The sequence below is a fragment of the Schistocerca nitens genome, chromosome 8, assembly GCF_023898315.1.
Source record: "Schistocerca nitens isolate TAMUIC-IGC-003100 chromosome 8, iqSchNite1.1, whole genome shotgun sequence".
Taxonomy (NCBI): domain Eukaryota; kingdom Metazoa; phylum Arthropoda; class Insecta; order Orthoptera; family Acrididae; genus Schistocerca; species Schistocerca nitens.
In genome coordinates this window covers 279,066,733-279,085,232 of record NC_064621.1, presented here as the reverse complement: position 1 = coordinate 279,085,232, position 18,500 = coordinate 279,066,733, and positions in this window count along the sequence as shown.

Below are 18,500 nucleotides of genomic sequence, written 5' to 3'. Positions count from 1 at the left end.
AAAATAGAAAAAAAAATAAGTAAAGTAAAACTAGCCTTGTGCCGACGTTTAAGTGGGACGGAGACATCGAAAGTGCACTTCCTGGTGTCGACCTTCATAACGCGCAGGCTGCTTGTGAACGCTGTTGCGATACAGAAACACCTTGAGATATGCAATCTTGAACATACTGCAGGTGCCTGTCAACCCTGAAGGCTGCGTTGTTATATTCGACCATGAACGGCGCTGTGCAACGTCAACAACACGTTGCAAGTGTCAGTAGTGGTCAGAACAGTCTTCTGTGTAGTTGCGGTTGCATTAGGTTGCAATTCTAACATGGGCAAATTGTTGCTGTTCGTACGGCGGGTGCTTCCGTAACCGAAGTAGCCGAAATGTTTGGTACTTAAAAAGGCACAACATTGAGGATTTACACCACCCACAGGGGAAACGGAAAAACATCATCCGCTAAGTCACAACGTGGAATAGTTTGTGTGTAGAGTGATCTTTATAGATGGTCATTGAAGAATATTATGAAGAAAAATAATAAAACGACAGCTGCAAGAGTCACTGCACAACTGAAAGTCGCACTCGTGAACACTGTCAGCACCAAAACAACGCTAGGGCAGCTCCATAAACAGGGAATTACAGGGCAAGCTGGAATTCCAAAACCACTCGGCAGTGATGCACATCTCTATAACAGGAAAACGTGGTGCCCAAACCATAAATGTGGGCTATGGAGCAATGGAGGAAAGTTATATGCTCGGAAGATTCTTGTTTCACATTCTTTCCAGCATCTGGCAGACTTTTCGTCCCAAGAGTGAAACATGGTAGAGGTTCCGTTAGGATTAGGGCAACCCTATCGTGGTAGTCCATGGACTCCGTAGTTATTCTGCAAGGTCCCATTACTACCAAGGATTATGGCACCATTTTGATTGATTAGATCTATCTCATGGTACAACGTTTGTTTCTCAATCAAGATTCTGTGCCCCAAGACAACGGAGCTCCTGTGAATTCAGCTCGCATCATCCACTACTGGTTTTGTGAGTACAACGATTAATTATTGCATGTCCACGGGACGCCATAGTCACCAGATCTCAATATTATTGAGCCTTTGAAGTGTAATTTGGAGGGGAGAGTGAGTAATCACTATCGACCTTCATCATCGTTAAATGAACCTTCCATATTCTGCAGGAAGAAAACCACACAAGACCTGTATTCAACCATTACGAGATGACTGCAAGCTGTTTTGAATGCCAACGGTTTTCTTAAACCGTATTAGGCTTGGTAAGGTGCTGCTGGTGTTTCCATATTTTTGTCCATCGCCTGCACACCACTATAAACATGTAATTATGTTTGAACCCTTGTATCTTTTGTTGTACTCCCATATTCTCCTGCCAGGCAGTGTTAGTAGTCGTCAGACCTTTCTCAGATGATGCAGTTATCTGTAGTGAAGCACTGCCCGAAAAAACCTACTCAGATTCAGTCAAATCTTGATAAGAATTCAATGTCTACATCTACATGATTTCTTTGCAGTTCACAATTAAGTGCCCGGCAGATGGTTCGTCGAACCACTTTCACGTTACATCTGTATCGTCCCACTCTCGAACAGCGCGCCGGAAAACAAACACTTAAATCTTTCCGTGCGAGCTCTTATTTCTCTTATTTTAACATTATTACGACTCGTCCATACGTAGGGCGTGCCAAAAAAATATTCTCATGCTCTGGGGACAAAGTTGGTGTTTGAAACTTCATGAGAAGATCCTGCCGATACGAAAAACGCCTTTCGTTTAATGAATACCACCTCGACTCGCGTAGCATTTCCGTGGCACTATGTCCATTGTTTCGCGATAATTGAAAACGAGCTGCAATTCTCTGAACTTGTCTGATGTCCTCTGTCAGTCTCATCTGGTGCGGATCCCACACCGCACTGCAGAAATCCAGCACAGGATAGGCAAGCGTAGTGTAAGCAGTTCCTTTAAGTGTTTTGCCAGTCAGTCTTTGGTTTCCTTTCGACACAACATTTATATATGTTTTATATATATGGTGTCTGTTCTTTCGGGTATGTCAAGAAGAATAAATACCACACATATAATTAATTAGGGCGATTAGCCTTTCAGTGCAAATGCACATCAAGCGCGCAGTCTTATGGGAATCGGCGAAATGCTGCGAGTAATTAGGCTAATGAGCTATGGGACTACATCAATAGTAAGTGTTATATGTTGAGAATGTTTGTCTGATAGGAGGCGTGCTAGGATAGTCCATGTGGTTGTGGTGACCACTGAGTCCAGATGGCGTAGTGGTCACTGCATCTGCCTAGTAAGCAGGACACCTGGTTTTGAATCCCGGTAGGATCAGTCAACTCATGTAAATACCTGGTGCAACGATTTGTAGGGATATGAAATAGAATAATCACACTAACTCATTTGTAATGGAGCAGGTGGCAGACTTTGGTTCATTCAGAGAATACTAGGGAACTACAATCAATCGACACAGAGGAGATTGCGTACAAAATGCTTGTGAGATCCATCCTACAACACCACTTTAGTGTGTGGGATCTGTACCAAATAAAACGAACAGGGGGTATTGAACACACAAATACTATGAGCACGAATGGTCGCAGGTGAGGGATCCTTACCAAATACAACCAACAGGGGATGCTGAACATACAAAGATTGTGACTAAGAATGGTCACAGAGAGTATCATGGGGATGAACTGGCACATACGTGGAGACAAGCACAAACTAAGCTGAGAAAGCCTACTTCTCAAGTCTCAAGAATAAGCTTTAAGTAAGTAACTCAGGAGTGTACTACAACCAGGATCAGTTTTCCTTAAAGCGACTTATCTTTGGAACTCCCACCTCCCTTCACCCCTGTTCCCTCCGTTTTCCCTTGTACACTTTCACCCATATCATCTGGACAGTAGATGACTGGGAGCGAATGGTTTGGGGTGATGAATCACGTTATACCCTACGGCAGTCCGAAGGAATGTTTTCGGTTCGTTGGCTGCCTGTAGAACATTACCTACCGTCATGTTTAGAGCCAAAAGTTAACCATCTCTGATGACCTCAGTTCAAAATGGTTCAAATGCCTCTGAGCACTATGGGACTTAACGTCTGAGGTCATCAGTCCCCTAGAACTTAGGACTACTTAAACCTAACTACCATAAGGACATCACACACATCCATGCCCGAGGCAGGATTCGAACCTGCGACCGCAGCGGTCGCGCTGTTCCAGACTGTAGCGCCTAGAACCGCTCTGCCACTCCGGCCGGCTAATGACCTCAGTGTCGGCGAAATTTAAGACTAGTATTCCTTCTTTCTCTTGCAACGCTGAAATACAGCAAAAGTGGGTGTTATGGTAAGAGAGTGTTTTTCGTGATGAGGGTGTGATCCCCTTCTTGAGCACAAGATATCGCTAAACATTGAATGCTGTGTACACATTTTAGCGTTGTGTGCTGCGTAGAATAGAGGAACAGTTTGGAGAGGATGCCTGTTTGCATCAGCATGACAACGTACTGCATAAGGCAGCATCTATAATGCAATGTTTGTGGACCATAATAACATTCCTGGAAATATCTAGCCTACCCACAATTCCGACCTGAAACCAATGGAAACGTCTGGCATGATTTGGACTCTCGACTTCGCTCCAGGCCTAAGCGTCTAATATCACTATCTTCTCTGGTTTCTGATATTCAGTAACAATGGGCTGCCATTCCTTCACCGACATTCAGGAATCTCACTGAAGTGCCCCAGTAGAATTCAAACCGTCATAATGGCGAAAGGTGGACATCCCGTAATAGGTGTCTGGGTACTTTAGATCAGTTGGCAATGCCCTCTGTAGCGTCACCCACATTTACCGAGAATTTTAAAAATTTGCTTTGCAGAAAAAACCTGTGAAGTAGCCCTAGACGCCTGCAGGCAGATATTCCTCCAATGCAGTTGGAGTCCTAGGGTGCTACTATGCCATCGTATTTACGTAAATGTCGATGTTGCACCCCTCTGTGATCGTTTCGTAGGATGGTGCAAAACAGGAGGACTGAACAACCTAAAGAACCCTTTGCTGCTTCGGATTACGTTCAATTTCGTCGAAGACTTTTGAATGATGCCTAGTGGTTCCACCTTGTACACAAGAACAAAAATTGCGGTCGCGCTGCAAGCCAAATGGATGTGACCTTGTTCACTGAGGATGGAGCCCCAAAATATCCTTGTAGAATGCTTGAAACGTCCGGGAATGTCAGCAGCGTAAAAATGTTGTTAAGGGCGTCGCCCTGTTGCTCACAGCATTCAGAACTGTCATTCTCGACCGCGAAATGTGTGGGAATCAACGTCCCAAGGATCTGGGTGGTTTCATTGAAGCCCTTTATGCCAACCCATGAGAGCTTTTTGTATCGATTCTCAGCAGTGGTTTGTCTCAAATCTTTCCCCAGGCCACCCATAAGAAAAACCGCATGGTTTCAGGCTGTGGGTCACCATTCTGACTTCCACCACATGGACGTCAAAATAAGGGGTGAAATGTAACATGGGTTGTGACGACCTTCCCACCGTGTGATACGTCCACGTTGGGCAGAAATGTGTTGAAAACTGGCACAAACGTGACATCACTTACGCATCATACACATCAAAAAAAACTTCTAAGCTCTGGGCTGTTTTCATATGTGTAGACCCCTTGCTGTGTGAAGTGTCTTCGACCCTGGGGGTGACTTTCCAGGGATCCAACTTTCAAAAAATAGTTCAAATGGCTCTGAGCACTAAGGGACTTCTTAGGTCATCTGTCCCCTAAAACTTAGAACTACTTAAACCTAACTAACCTAAGGACATCACTCGCATCCATGCTCGAGGCAGGATTCGAACCTGCGACCGTAGCGGTCGCGCGGTTCCAGACTGTAGAGCCTAGAACCGCTCAGCTACTCCGGCCAGCTCCAGCTTTCACATCATCAGAAAGGAAGTTTGTAGGCATCTTTGAGCCAAATTTTAAACTGCTACATCGCAGTGGCACTCAGTTATGCGGTTTGGAAAAAGTTATCCGTTAATTGCATTGTGGAGTGTAGACTACACAAGTAGTGTGGTAAAGAGAGAATTGGCTCATTTTGATTTTGCAGCTTGCTTGCATTTATGGTCAGTCGTACATTCAGGAGCAAATTATCCTGTCCCCTTAACTCATTGTTATAGTAATATTTTATGACCTCTGAGGGTTGATTTATGACTCCTTGGGAGTAATTCATCCTTCTGAGAAACACCCCCTCCTCCCCCACATTCCCCACCACCCGCTGAGAAAAGGGACACATTTTTTGTTATTTCCTCCCAAGTTCGGTTCTCAGCCACTTCTGTTCCTCCTGGGAAATTCCCCAGACATTCCTTCCCTCTCCCCCTCCTATCTATCATCTGAAGAGAAGGAAACAAAACAATCAATCTGTGCTGAGCTCCTGGATAGGAAGGATTTCATGAGACAAAATTCAAATCAATGCCAACTGACATAATAATACATTTCTTAACTCAATTTGCAAATTCTGTGTTTAATCACTATCCACAATGTAGTAACTGTAAGCACTGATGAATGGAAATAATTGAAATATATTAACCACCAGTCTGAGTAGCCCATGTGTTTGTCAGCCAGACAGGTATATTTATTTCAATGTCCACTATTTTAATTTCGATATTAGGTCATTTTCAGGTTCACACAGCTCCCCCCCTCAGAGGTTCAAATTCTCCCTCGGGCATGGGTGTGTGTGTGTTGTCCTTAGTGTAAGTTAGTTTAAGTTAGAGTAAGTAGTGTGTAAGCCTAGGGAACGATGACCTCCACAGTTTGACCCCATAGAACTTCCCACAAATTTCCAAGTTTCCTAATTATGTGCAAGATCTTGTATGTACTGATGTTTGAGAACACAAGCATCCTCATCCACCACAACGTTTCCACTAGACATATATGGTGAAACAAAAACACACTTAAGATCACGAACTTCATGCCACCTGCAATCTGCAGGAGTGCTAGGAGCTGCATCTGGGCCAGCTGGGAAAGCACTAGGTACCCACACCCATATCAACTTCACTGACAGTTGAATGTCCATCTCCTGCTATCCATATGCCAACCATACTAGACGCTCAGAGGCTGCAGATACTGTCACTGTGACTGCACAACCATTAATCAATTAATTTACTTGGGGAAATAAGCATTCAGAGAAAACACTTGACATATTGGATCTTCTCAAATTCCCATGTAAATATCGGAGAATACGCACAACACATTCATCTGCCATCTGCATCAGTCGCCACTCAACTAACATACTGGTTAGCTCACTATTCTGTCACCCAGAGGCCACCATGAGCATTGTCACTGGGACTTGTCCCCACAGCTGCAGGCAAGAGCCAACTAACCAGAGCCTTCCTTTGTAAGTGACTGGTTAGCACAGGCTAAGCCGCAGCTTCTGATCGACAAAGACCCCATAACCACCCATGTTGCGCTTTGAGCACACTGTGAGACAAACAGGCATAGCTTGGACATATAGTCCTAACTGCAGTTCAATCAGTGACATAGATTCTCCCCAGTTCAGAAAATCCACTATACACAGCCCGAGGCAGGGATGTTGTTGTCCATACACCTCAAATTTCTCACACAAAACGTAGATTCCTCCCTTTTACACGGGTTATTTCGAAGACAGAAGAAATCGGAATATAAACGTGATTTCACACCGCTAAGGTATCGTTACTTGTTGTGAAAACCCTATATAATAGTATGGAATAGCCTATATTTACTCTATGTAATCTCTAATCAGGTAAAAAAAGTCTGTTCTTACTAGCTTAAAATCTGTTAACCCACACATCACAGCATCAGAATAATAAACTTGTATTTGGTTCATGACAGAGCGGTGGGAGCATGCTCTACATCAGTCACAGGATGCCACTTCAGTTTCGAAGTTTCTTAAGGTAGCCAGTGTAACATTATGTGATTGCCTTATCATTTTAAATCATTCACTAATCGAGCAGTCGCTCGGCAACAGCTACAGTTAGCAAATAATGTTGTGAGAATGTGAAAGGTGAACGAACTGTGACGTAACTTCTTTATTGTCGAAGCGCCGTCAGAGATGCAGTGAGTTATTGACTTTGAAAACCGCGACGCGAAAAACGGACAGAAGAAGAACACTTCTAAACATTTTTTTTTACGTACGAGATATTCTCGATGAACAGTTACTCATTCTTCTCTCGTCTCTTGTAACTTGTGTCGGACGCGCATGTCTTGCCGCCGTTTTATTATCGTTAAAAATAATATTATTTTAGTGTAAAGTAAATGTGCAATACTAAAAGTGTAATACTGCATAGCAGTAGATTTATTGTGCGACGTGTATGTGAAAACGTCAAAGGAATTATTTTCATTATGAGAAGAGAAGTGCCAGTCAAAACGGCATCCATATTAAATCCTTCATTGCAGTGTAAGTTCATCTGTTAATTGCCATAAATTCAGAGTTAAATGGAACTGGTGTATGGACTATTTATTTAGTATAGAATCTATGTCTCACTCCTTCATGAAGTTATTTAATTTTCTTTATGTTTCTGCCAAATAGAGAGTTCAGTCACGAATTCTTTCGTCGAAATCGGACGGAAGTTTCATGCAGCGAAATATTTTCTCCGCGCCATATTCTACTGGTAAATGCATGATAAACTACGGTCCCTTAGGAAATTCATGTTGAGCTATCCAAAAATAATTACATTTTGAATAGGCATTTACTCACCTCTGCAATGCAACTTCCGACTGATCAGACGATCTAAAAGAAACAGCCGCACACGGTCGGCGTTCGCAAATATATTTCCACCGCTGATATGTTACAGCACAAAAGTAAACATATTATTATAATTAGCGACTGTATGTTTATGTATGCACATTGCGTGAACATATCGTTATACCAGATGTCTCATCACCTATGGAGGTAAGCAAATGGCAGCATAGAAGAGTTGTAAATATAATGTTAATATTACACATCGCTTCATAAATTCACTTATATAGCTGATTTTATTACGACAGTCATCTCTCACTGTGTAGGTAAAAGATTGAAATTTCGTTAAAAGATCCTGTCACAACGAAAAACGTCTGATCATCACTCCATCTTCCATCTTATGAATCATGTCCTTGGTACTCTCGCTCTTGCGTCCAATCGCCAGGCAGCACATGACTGATGCCAAATTGATCGACAAATTGTTTAAATTCTTCATGAGAACCCATTTGCATATTGATTAACTTCTTTCCTGCAGTTACACTCGCTTGATAACTATTTCAGACGTTTCTGTGAGGCCTGTAGTTGCTTCTCACAGGCTAGGTACTCACTTCCTCCAATACCAAAACCGGTGGTAACTCTCGTCAAATAGCTGAAGATATTCAAAGCTAATTAAGTTCTGTATGTCGGTTTGCCTCGTCATGCTGATAGAACTAAGTCCCTTAGAATCCTAGTGTACTGCTCACAAACCAATCCTGTTGACACCTATTCGTCTAAGGGGGCAGTAGGATGTTCCATTCTCTTCTCCACCCCTGAAACACCTCCGCCTCCGTCCCTGTAGCCGCCGCCGACTCGCATGCGAATGCCTGCCACTGCTGCCACAGGATGGCAAACCTCCACCCACGCGTTGGGGCTGTACCGCTCCTGGCCTACAAGCAACTGCTCGCCTTGCTGGGCAGCAAAATTTGTCCTACCAATCTGAGAAGGGCTGGTTCTTCAAGGTCACTGGGCTAAATGCCATGATGTTGAGCAATATGCTTCCCCTCCTCCCACCTACAAACCCAAACGTTTTGAGAAGTATTTTCGAAATACGCTGTAAAAGCTGACCCAGTGAACTATAGCAAAATACCTGTTTGCTGTACACGCCATCCCAAACGTGTATGAGCCAGCAGACCTGGGTTTCCCTTAGAATACAGTCCTGTAGAAGTGTGGCATCCCTTACCTGCCATATTCTCACGAATCTTCCAGTCTCGAAATGCAGCATTTGAATCCACCTGATTTCGATGAGTAGGAGATATCCCTAGTCAACTCACATACCCCTGCTAATTCTCTCAAAATCCTGTCACGTTCCTACAGCACTGTCCGATTAATTAGAAAGCTGTCTAGTCCTCCACCCATCACTGACTAAGTACAGAGTTTTCACAGCGATAAAAATAGCACACTAACGTACAGGAGAAGTGTCACAACCTGCAGGTGTAGTAGTGGCACAGTCTTTACTGAGCATAGCGTTTCGTGAGGAATACATCACCATTTTTGGAATGGAGCATACCTCCATAATATGAATCTAAAAGTTTCCCAGATATTCTAATGCATTTAATCATTTACATCAGTGCAACAGCCTCACACCTCCACCTATAATTTCCAGCTACGGCAAGAGTAGGGGGAGATTCGGAATTTAATCACAGCTTTTCTAATTTTTTTTTTTTTTGGCCTCAGGTGCTGTTTGATAGTGGACTGATCATGATACTATAATCCGTCTAGAGCAGAGTATATCGACATGGGTAGTACACATATAAGTAATGCTAGTTATTTATTTACAAGCAAACCCAGTACTTATACGCTTATCCAACTATCATACATCGAGAGCCAACTAACCAAGAAGTGCAGGCATGACCAAATAAACGTCAGTGTTTTCTCCAGCAACAGCTGTCGTCTTAGTACCTCTTACACCTCAATCCGAACTGTAGAGCAACAGTGTATAGGTGACATGCCGAAGGAGTCTGTGGTCACTCACCCCTACACCATCACTTCTTAGTGGACAAATCACACCCCCATTAAAAATCCATGAAGATGAATTTGGGCCCGACATATTCTTCTACTTTAGCTCACCGGCTTGTCAGTTCTTAGTGTTGGACTGCTTCCCTCAAGATTACAGCAAATGAATCTGAACCTGACATATGCATACTACTTCAGTTTGTTCCAAACTCTATACTGTTTACTGCTTTTAACGCTTCCAGTGACAGTGTTTAGGATTTCTAGTCGCATTAGCGTGAAATAGATTTAGTTATCTGCAGGTCAACTACCAACTCAACCATGGTCTTTCCGCCTCCTTGCAGACAACTCCACCACCTATAAATATTTCACATCTACAGAAAATACATTGGCTATATAATGCTTGGTAGAGGGTATATTGCTCCAGTATTATCGCTTATCTGTCCGTCCAAATCTCACATGCTGATAATTCCACATATACCTTAATCCAAACCATATGTTTCAAGGAGAAATACGCCATCTTTCCCAGAGAATTTTTCCCCTCACATATTCGAATGCAGTATGCCCACCTACATGATCCTAGCGGCTCTCACATTATGCTATTGCTTTGCCGATTAGTCATGTAACATGAACAGATGTGGGCTCACAGGATTGGTAGACAGCCACTATGTAGTGTTGAGCTGTCAAATCGATTTTACTGTTCACCAACACGTATCATTTAACCACAAACGGTCTATGTGCGTTAATGTCAGGATGGCAGCTGGCAATGACATCAAAGTTATAGTGGAAATTCAGAATTTATAGTGAGATATGATGGTGGGGCTCATTCAAATAGTGTGGGGTAGCTGCATGGAAAACTGACATATATATAGAGGGATAGTTGATTGCTAAGTGTGTAAGCTCCCCCTTACTAATCGGGATATCCTGCTTGCGATATAAAATATGGCTGTGGATCGCCTGTATGCCTAATGGTTTTTTACTGATTGGATAAGGCTACCTTTCCCGAAGAAATAATACTGATAAGCAGGAGGAAAGTGTACAACAGAGCCTTCTGATGGAAAAGTGTACTAAAAATAAAAAGTAATTATACCGAAAGGGTTATAATTTGGAAAAATGAAAGCTATTTTGTGCATTCACTCACGAACAACACTGGAAAGAAAAGGGGCACCACTGATCACGAATCCAAAAGTTACACTAATGAACGAAAAGGAAATAATTAATGTTCGCCAGCCCACTAGGGTAATTTACATCCAGAATCCTGTAGAATATGATGGGAAAAAACGTGTATTATTAAACACTGAGGTGGCAACTGAAGGATGTCACTTTTTTGACAATAATTTTAAGTGAGAAAGTAATGCTAAAGGAAACTGAGAAGACTTACGTTGCGCTTGTCATTAAATTTTGAAAAAAAGAAATCGAGTAATGATTTGAAAATATGCAGTTAAACTGAATGTTAGTATTGAACTTCGTTACGTGAACAATGACTTCAGTGACCTCAACGTAACGTCATCAAACAAATTTGGAAAAGAAATCAAGCACATTTACTTTACAGTTACTTCTTTTGCAAACTGGATTTCAAACTACTGTCTGAACAACTGAGCCTTTTTTACTGATTTGAAAATAAATAAATAACAGAATACGTACCACACCAACAGCCATGTGCTCCAAGTTATATGTAAACTAAATAAAACTTCAAATGGTTGAAATGGCTCTGAGCACTATGGGACTTAACATCTGAGGTCATCAGTCCCCTAGAACTTAGAACTACTTAAACCTAACTAACCTAAGGACAGCACACACATCCATGCCCGAGGCAGGATTCGAACCTGCGACCCTAGCGGTCGTTCGGTTCCAGACTGAACCGCCTAGAACCGCACCGCCACACCGGCCGGCAAAATAAAACTTCCGCACTCTTAATTTGTGCATTTCTTTAGATTTGGAATTTTTCCAGTGATTGATTCTCAAACTTGAAAAATGAAATTGCTTTACTTTACTCATATACTGAAGCCTCTGTTGTACAACAGTTACGTGAAAGTGGACTGAGGCTAAAATTCTTAAAAGTGATAATATTCATTAATAAACTGGCTGTAACTATTCAACTTGTTTCTTATGACTCTCGGTCATAAAAGAAAAAGAACAAGGATCCAGCTTTGCTAACGATGTATGAGGACACAATCGCCCTGAGTTTAACTGATTATTATTTAAATAAATTTTATCAATCAAATCACATTCAGTTGTGTTGCTGGGTTAGCCGTTAATACTTTCTACCAATGAACAGTCTTACTTCAGTGCTGTGCATACGACGAAACTCGGAGCCGACGAAGAATCTGCGTTGTTGGAACTGCTGCTGTTGTTGAAGACGGTAGCATCTTCTGGAGCACTTCTAATTATAGGAATGAGCAATTGTAATTAATACAGCCTCCTCCACCCGTCCACTGTCCTTCCTCCTTCTACTAAATGTCTGGCCGGCGTGCGTAAATGATGCCGCCGAAATGGTACACTCTACTGCGAGAGCGTAACACCACACATCCGCACACTACAAGTGTTGGAACCCGTCTCCCTCTCTCCGCGCGCTCCGCGCAACAACTCCATACCCACAGATTTTACAACGCACAAGCACCGCTACATCGTTGCTAGTCGGTGTAAATAACAATTCTTTTGGCTTTTCCCCAGAGCTTGTAAGTTTCACAATAAGACAAGGATAAATACAATGAAATGTCAACAAACTTCAACCTAAATTTACACACCTTTAAATTACAAATATTTACATATAATTCTGCAAAAAAAATGTTTATACACTCCTGGAAATTGAAATAAGAACACCGTGAATTCATTGTCCCAGGAAGGGGAAACTTTATTGACACATTCCTGGGGTCAGATACAGCACATGATCACACTGACAGAACCACAGGCACATAGACACAGGCAACAGAGCATGCACAATGTCGGCACTAGTACAGTGTATATCCACCTTTCGCAGCAATGCAGGCTGCTATTCTCCCATGGAGACGATCGTAGAGATGCTGGATGTAGTCCTGTGGAACGGCTTGCCATGCCATTTCCACCTGGCGCCTCAGTTGGACCAGCGTTCGTGCTGGACGTGCAGACCGCGTGAGACGACGCTTCATCCAGTCCCAAACATGCTCAATGCGGGACAGATCCGGAGATCTTGCTGGCCAGGGTAGTTGACTTACACCTTCTACAGGACGTTGGGTGGCACGTGATACATGCGGACGTGCATTGTCCTGTTGGAACAGCAAGTTCCCTTGCCGGTCTAGGAATGGTAGAACGATGGGTTCGATGACGGTTTGGATGTACCGTGCACTATTCAGTGTCCCCTCGACGATCACCAGTGGTGTACGGCCAGTGTAGGAGATCGCTCCCCACACCATGATGCCGGGTGTTGGCCCTGTGTGCCTCGGTCGTATGCAGTCCTGATTGTGGCGCTCACCTGCACGGCGCCAAACACGCATACGACCATCATTGGCACCAAGGCAGAAGCGACTCTCATCGCTGAAGACGACACGTCTCCATTCGTCCCTCCATTCACGCCTGTCGCGACACCACTGGAGGCGGGCTGCACGATGTTGGGGCGTGAGCGGAAGACGGCCTAACGGTGTGCGGGACCGTAGCCCAGCTTCATGGAGACGGTTGCGAATGGTCCTCGCCGATACCCCAGGAGCAACAGTGTCCCTAATTTGCTGGGAAGTGGCGGTGCGGTCCCCTACGGCACTGCGTAGGATCCTACGGTCTTGGCGTGCATCCGTGCGTCGCTGCGGTCCGGTCCCAGGTCGACGGGCACGTGCACCTTCCGCCGACCACTGGCGACAACATCGATGTACTGTGGAGACCTCACGCCCTACGTGTTGAGCAATTCGGCGGTACGTCCACCCGGCCTCCCGCATGCCCACTATACGCCCTCGCTCAAAGTCCGTCAACTGCACATACGGTTCACGTCCACGCTGTCGCGGCATGCTACCAGTGTTAAAGACTGCGATGGAGCTCCGTATGCCACGGCAAACTGGCTGACACTGACGGCGGCGGTGCACAAATGCTGCGCAGCTAGCGCCATTCGACGGCCAACACCGCGGTTCCTGGTGTGTCCGCTGTGCCGTGCGTGTGATCATTGCTTGTACAGCCCTCTCGCAGTGTCCGGATTAAGTATGGTGGGTCTGACACACCGGTGTCAATGTGTTCTTTTTTCCATTTCCAGGAGTGTATGTCTATAGCAGGTGCGATGCATCCTGCATTTTCAGTGTTACAAGCACCACACGTTCTGTCTCAGTATTCCCATCTTTGACAGCAGCAGCGTTTGCGCAGTGCATCAGTACTCATTATGCTTGTTGTTGTTACATTAAAATTAACAGCTCGAGAGTCATCACAGGATGTATTTCTAAAGCAACAAAGTGCCATGGATGCTCATGGCCTGCCGGAAGAGGTAAGTGCTGCAATGGAGCGAAATTAGACCTGTGGTATTTTTTTGCTTAAGATAGTGGGAGCATTAAGATGAAGATAGGCTGTTCGTGATTTTGGTAACTCAATCAATCTAAGATCAACGAAAACTCATTTCAATATGGTATACCAACTGCAACAGGTTTTGCGTGCAGTAAGTGTGGAATTCAAATTATACAAAAAACAATTATTAGCGAAATGCTGTCATCAGTCAGTGCTATGTAAGTACTGTGATGCTGTTTGTGGTACTCCGTCCCACCATTGACGAATGTTCAGTTAAAACTCGAGTCTTCCATGCCATAAATGTGCATATAAACTCGATCCTGACTTCAAAATGTAATTTTCTTACGATGAAAATACAGCCCTTGCAGCAAAGTAATGGAACCAGATGTCTGTAACATAGTTACCAATCGTTTGTTTGTCAGGGCTATTTAAGTAACGTGATAGCGTGTGTGGTGTTCCCTCCCATCATTAACGAATGTGCTATTAAAACTACAGCCTTCCTTGACATATACGTGCACATACATCCCCTTCTGATTTCGAAATGTAATTTACTTAGGCATCAAACAAAACAAAAAAACCAGAATTGCAATGGAATGAGATCCGTGTAAATTACTCTCCAAACGTCTTGGGGTTCAAATGGCTCTGAGCACTACGGGACTCTACTGCTGAGGTCATAAGTCCCCTAGAACTTAGAACTACTTAAACCTAACTAACCTAAGGACATCACACACATCCATGCCCGAGGCAGGATTCGAACTTGCGACCGTAGCAGTCGCGCGGCTCCGGACTGAGCGCCTAGAACCGCTAGACCACCGCGGCCGGCCCTCTCCAAACGTCTGTCAGGGCTATTTAACTACACTGATGTGGTACTCCCTCCCACCATTATCAAATGTTGCATTAAAACTAGAGTCTTCCAAGTCACATACACGCAAGTCATACATACAGACTCGATTCAAATTTAGAAATGTAATTTGTCTATTCTCTGGTGCATCGAAGTCAGATGTGTGTAGCATATGCTCCTGTCAGGGCAATTTAAGTACAGTGACGCTATGTCGTGTACTCACTTCCATAATAAAAATATATGCCATTAAAACTACATATACATCCCATACCGATTTCAGAAATGTACTTCCATATCGCTAGTGTTTAGACAAGATCAAACGTGAACAGTCCATTTCCATAGTTTTAAATCAGACCCTGAACAAGTTTCTTTATAGCGGAGGGATGTTCCTATCACATTCCTACAGAGTGGGAAGAGTCTGTAACACAGTCAGTACCAGGAATGTACATTTTCAATATGGTGGTGACGAGCTATTCGAAATTCTAAAAAAATAAGTATTAGCTACCGGATAAAGAATTGTAAGACCTGGTAGCTACTGCGATATTCCAGACAGACCCTCTATCAAATAGCAATTTTAACGTCAGCTATATCCAACCTGTACGGTCTGATCCCGGGTTCAAATGGCTCTGAGCACTATGGGACTTAACATCTTAGGTCATCAGTCCCCTAGAACTTAGAACTACTTAAACCTAACTAACCTAAGGACAGCACACACATCCATGCCCGAGGCAGGATTCGAACCTGCGACCGTAGCAGTCGCGCGGTTCCGAACTCCAAGCCTAGAACCGCTCGGCCACCGCGGCCAGCTGATCGCGGGTGTTCAGATGATCTCCTGCTACCACATTTTACATGAGGGGGATTTTAACAGTTCATCTGTTACAATGGCTTTTTCTAGCTTACTATACACATATGACATTCCAACCACTTAAACGAAGCATGCTATTTCTGACCTGCATCCGCCCCTATACCACTACCACTGAAAGGTCTAAGAGTTATGTTTTCTGGTACAGCTTCTCACAGTTTCTTCCAACATATGACCATTATCAAGGATCTTCCTATTGGAGTCTTACAGAAGTGGGAAGAGTCTGTGATACATTCGCTGCCAGGAAGCTGCATTTCCGATGGTGTAGTGAACAGATGTTCAATATTCTAAGAAAATAAGGACATGCACCTGCAATTCGACGAGACATATCGTCTGGAGTAGTTGGGGCTTCATCATAGACTGCGTGTTCGAGTGTACACCAAAGGAAAAACTAAAGAGGAGTCAAATAGGGGTACGTCGCAGGCCATTTGACAACAGATTTTGTCCTATCCAAACTCCTGGAAAGTTCTCAAGCAGTATTTGCGTTGCAACACGGGACGAGTGATGTGGACAACTGTCGTGCTGCAGCCACACACGCTGTCGAATATCCAGTGGTATCTCGTCTAGAAGAACTGGCAGAATGTTCTTCAGAAAGTGTGAGTACGGATGTCCACTTAGAACGCTTCAGATAAAGTAAGGTCCCACAATGTTATTTCCTATAATGCCGCACCATACGTTTACGCTCCAACACCGTTGATATTATACATGGTGAATCCAGTGTGGATTTTCCAGCTGCCCAGTAGTGCCTGTTATGCGAATTTACATTAGCGTGGATAGTAAACGTTGCTTCATTGGTAAAGAGCACCCATTGAAAAAACCTAGTATCGTCTCTCAATTGCTGGAGGGTAAACCCACAAAATTCTGTGCGACTTTGGAAATCACGGTCGTCGAGTGCCTGGTGTAGTGATAAATGAAAATTCTGTCGATGTAGGATGCGAATAAGACTCGTCTGGCTGATTCTACATTCCTTGGCAATATGTCTTGTACCGACTCATTAGCGTCGTAGTCAGAACAGCTTCTTCAGGTTCGCTGTCAGTTGTAATCTCCTTCCTTGTCCTCTTTTTGACGTTCAAGCAGCATGTCTGTACTAAAATCTTAATATTTCTGCAGTTGCATGGCGTGTCAGACATTAGTGATCAAGATAGATAGCTCAGTACCACTGTACTGTTTTTACGGCACTTCTTTTACATTCACCATATAAAAGTAGCATATGTAACTTCTCTTCATTGGTGTACATGTCTGCACGCAACGAATGTTGAAGCAGAAATGAGCGGTATGCAGTGCAGACAAGTAAACACCCACATGTGTTGAGATTTTGACAAAGTGTAGCACGAGAGCTATGCTTGGCGGTGTTTGCACCGTAATTCCGATTCCGACCACCGTGCTCACACATTCTAGGAATTTTTCGAATTTTTTTAACCATGCGTTTCAACGTCAACATTAACAGACATTATATCACTGTAATTATCTTCTCAAGAACTATCGAATGCAATTATAAAAAGTATACAGTACCTTTTTAAAAAAAACGTAAATGCTTCAAAACATGAACCATTTTCTAAAAACACTAACCAAACAAAAACGTAGTGCTCCTCAATGCTCTAACATTTTCCTAAAACCATGTTCGATATGTGTAAACATTATTGAAATTAAAGGGGTGTTACACCTTATGTGACTCAGACTGTATACTGAAGAAGTGAACCTCATACCTTCATCCACACCCCCACACAAGCACGATATCTAGGGCAATGAGGGAGGGAGGGATGGACTGCCACTTGTGAGCCTCGCCCTGCTCGGTACTGCATAACCACACACTGATTCTAGCTACAGTGTTACACTATGCCGTCTCTCTAATGCACTGTAAAACCCCACTCGAAACCGCATCCTTAAGCAGCGCTATAGTCTGCTGGATGACGAGTGTGCTGCACCACTCCATGTAAAATCATATTCAGGTACCTAACTATATCGGTAGCTAGTCAGCAGCACCAATCTGTCCAAAACCATGTTTGGATGCAGCGCTATTCTCCACTATTTACTTGATGCGCTATATCATCCACACCTAAGGGTGAGGATCTCCCACCTACACAGGGAGAGATGTCCATCATAATAAAATCAGCGATGTAACGAAATTTATAAACTGATATTTCGTATTAACCTGATATTTAGAACTCCTCTGTGCTACCACTTGCCTACCTTAAGAGGCTTCGTGGGTGGGATGTGGCATCTGGCTACCTTGAGAGAGTTCAAAAGTGAGGAGGCATCCTGCCACACACGTAGAGCATGCTCTCAGCATTCTGTCACGAGCCTAAAATGAGTTTAATATTCTAGTCCTGTGCTGTAGGACATAACAGATATTATGCTGATTAGAACAGATTGTTTTACCTGAGTAAAGATTACATAGAGTAATTACAGGCTATGTCATACTGTTGTAAGGGTTTTCAAAACAAGTAACGATATATTAGCGATGTGAAAACGCGTGTATGCTCCAATTTTTCCTGTCTTCGAGAATAGCTCGTGTAAAAGGAATCCACATTTTGTGTGAAAAATTCGAGGTGTATGGATGATAACATCCCTGTCTTGGACTGTGTAAAGTAGGTTTTCTAAACTGGGGAGAGTCTATTCCACAGATCGAACTGCAGTTAGAACTATGTCCAAGCTGTGCCTGCTTGTCTGAC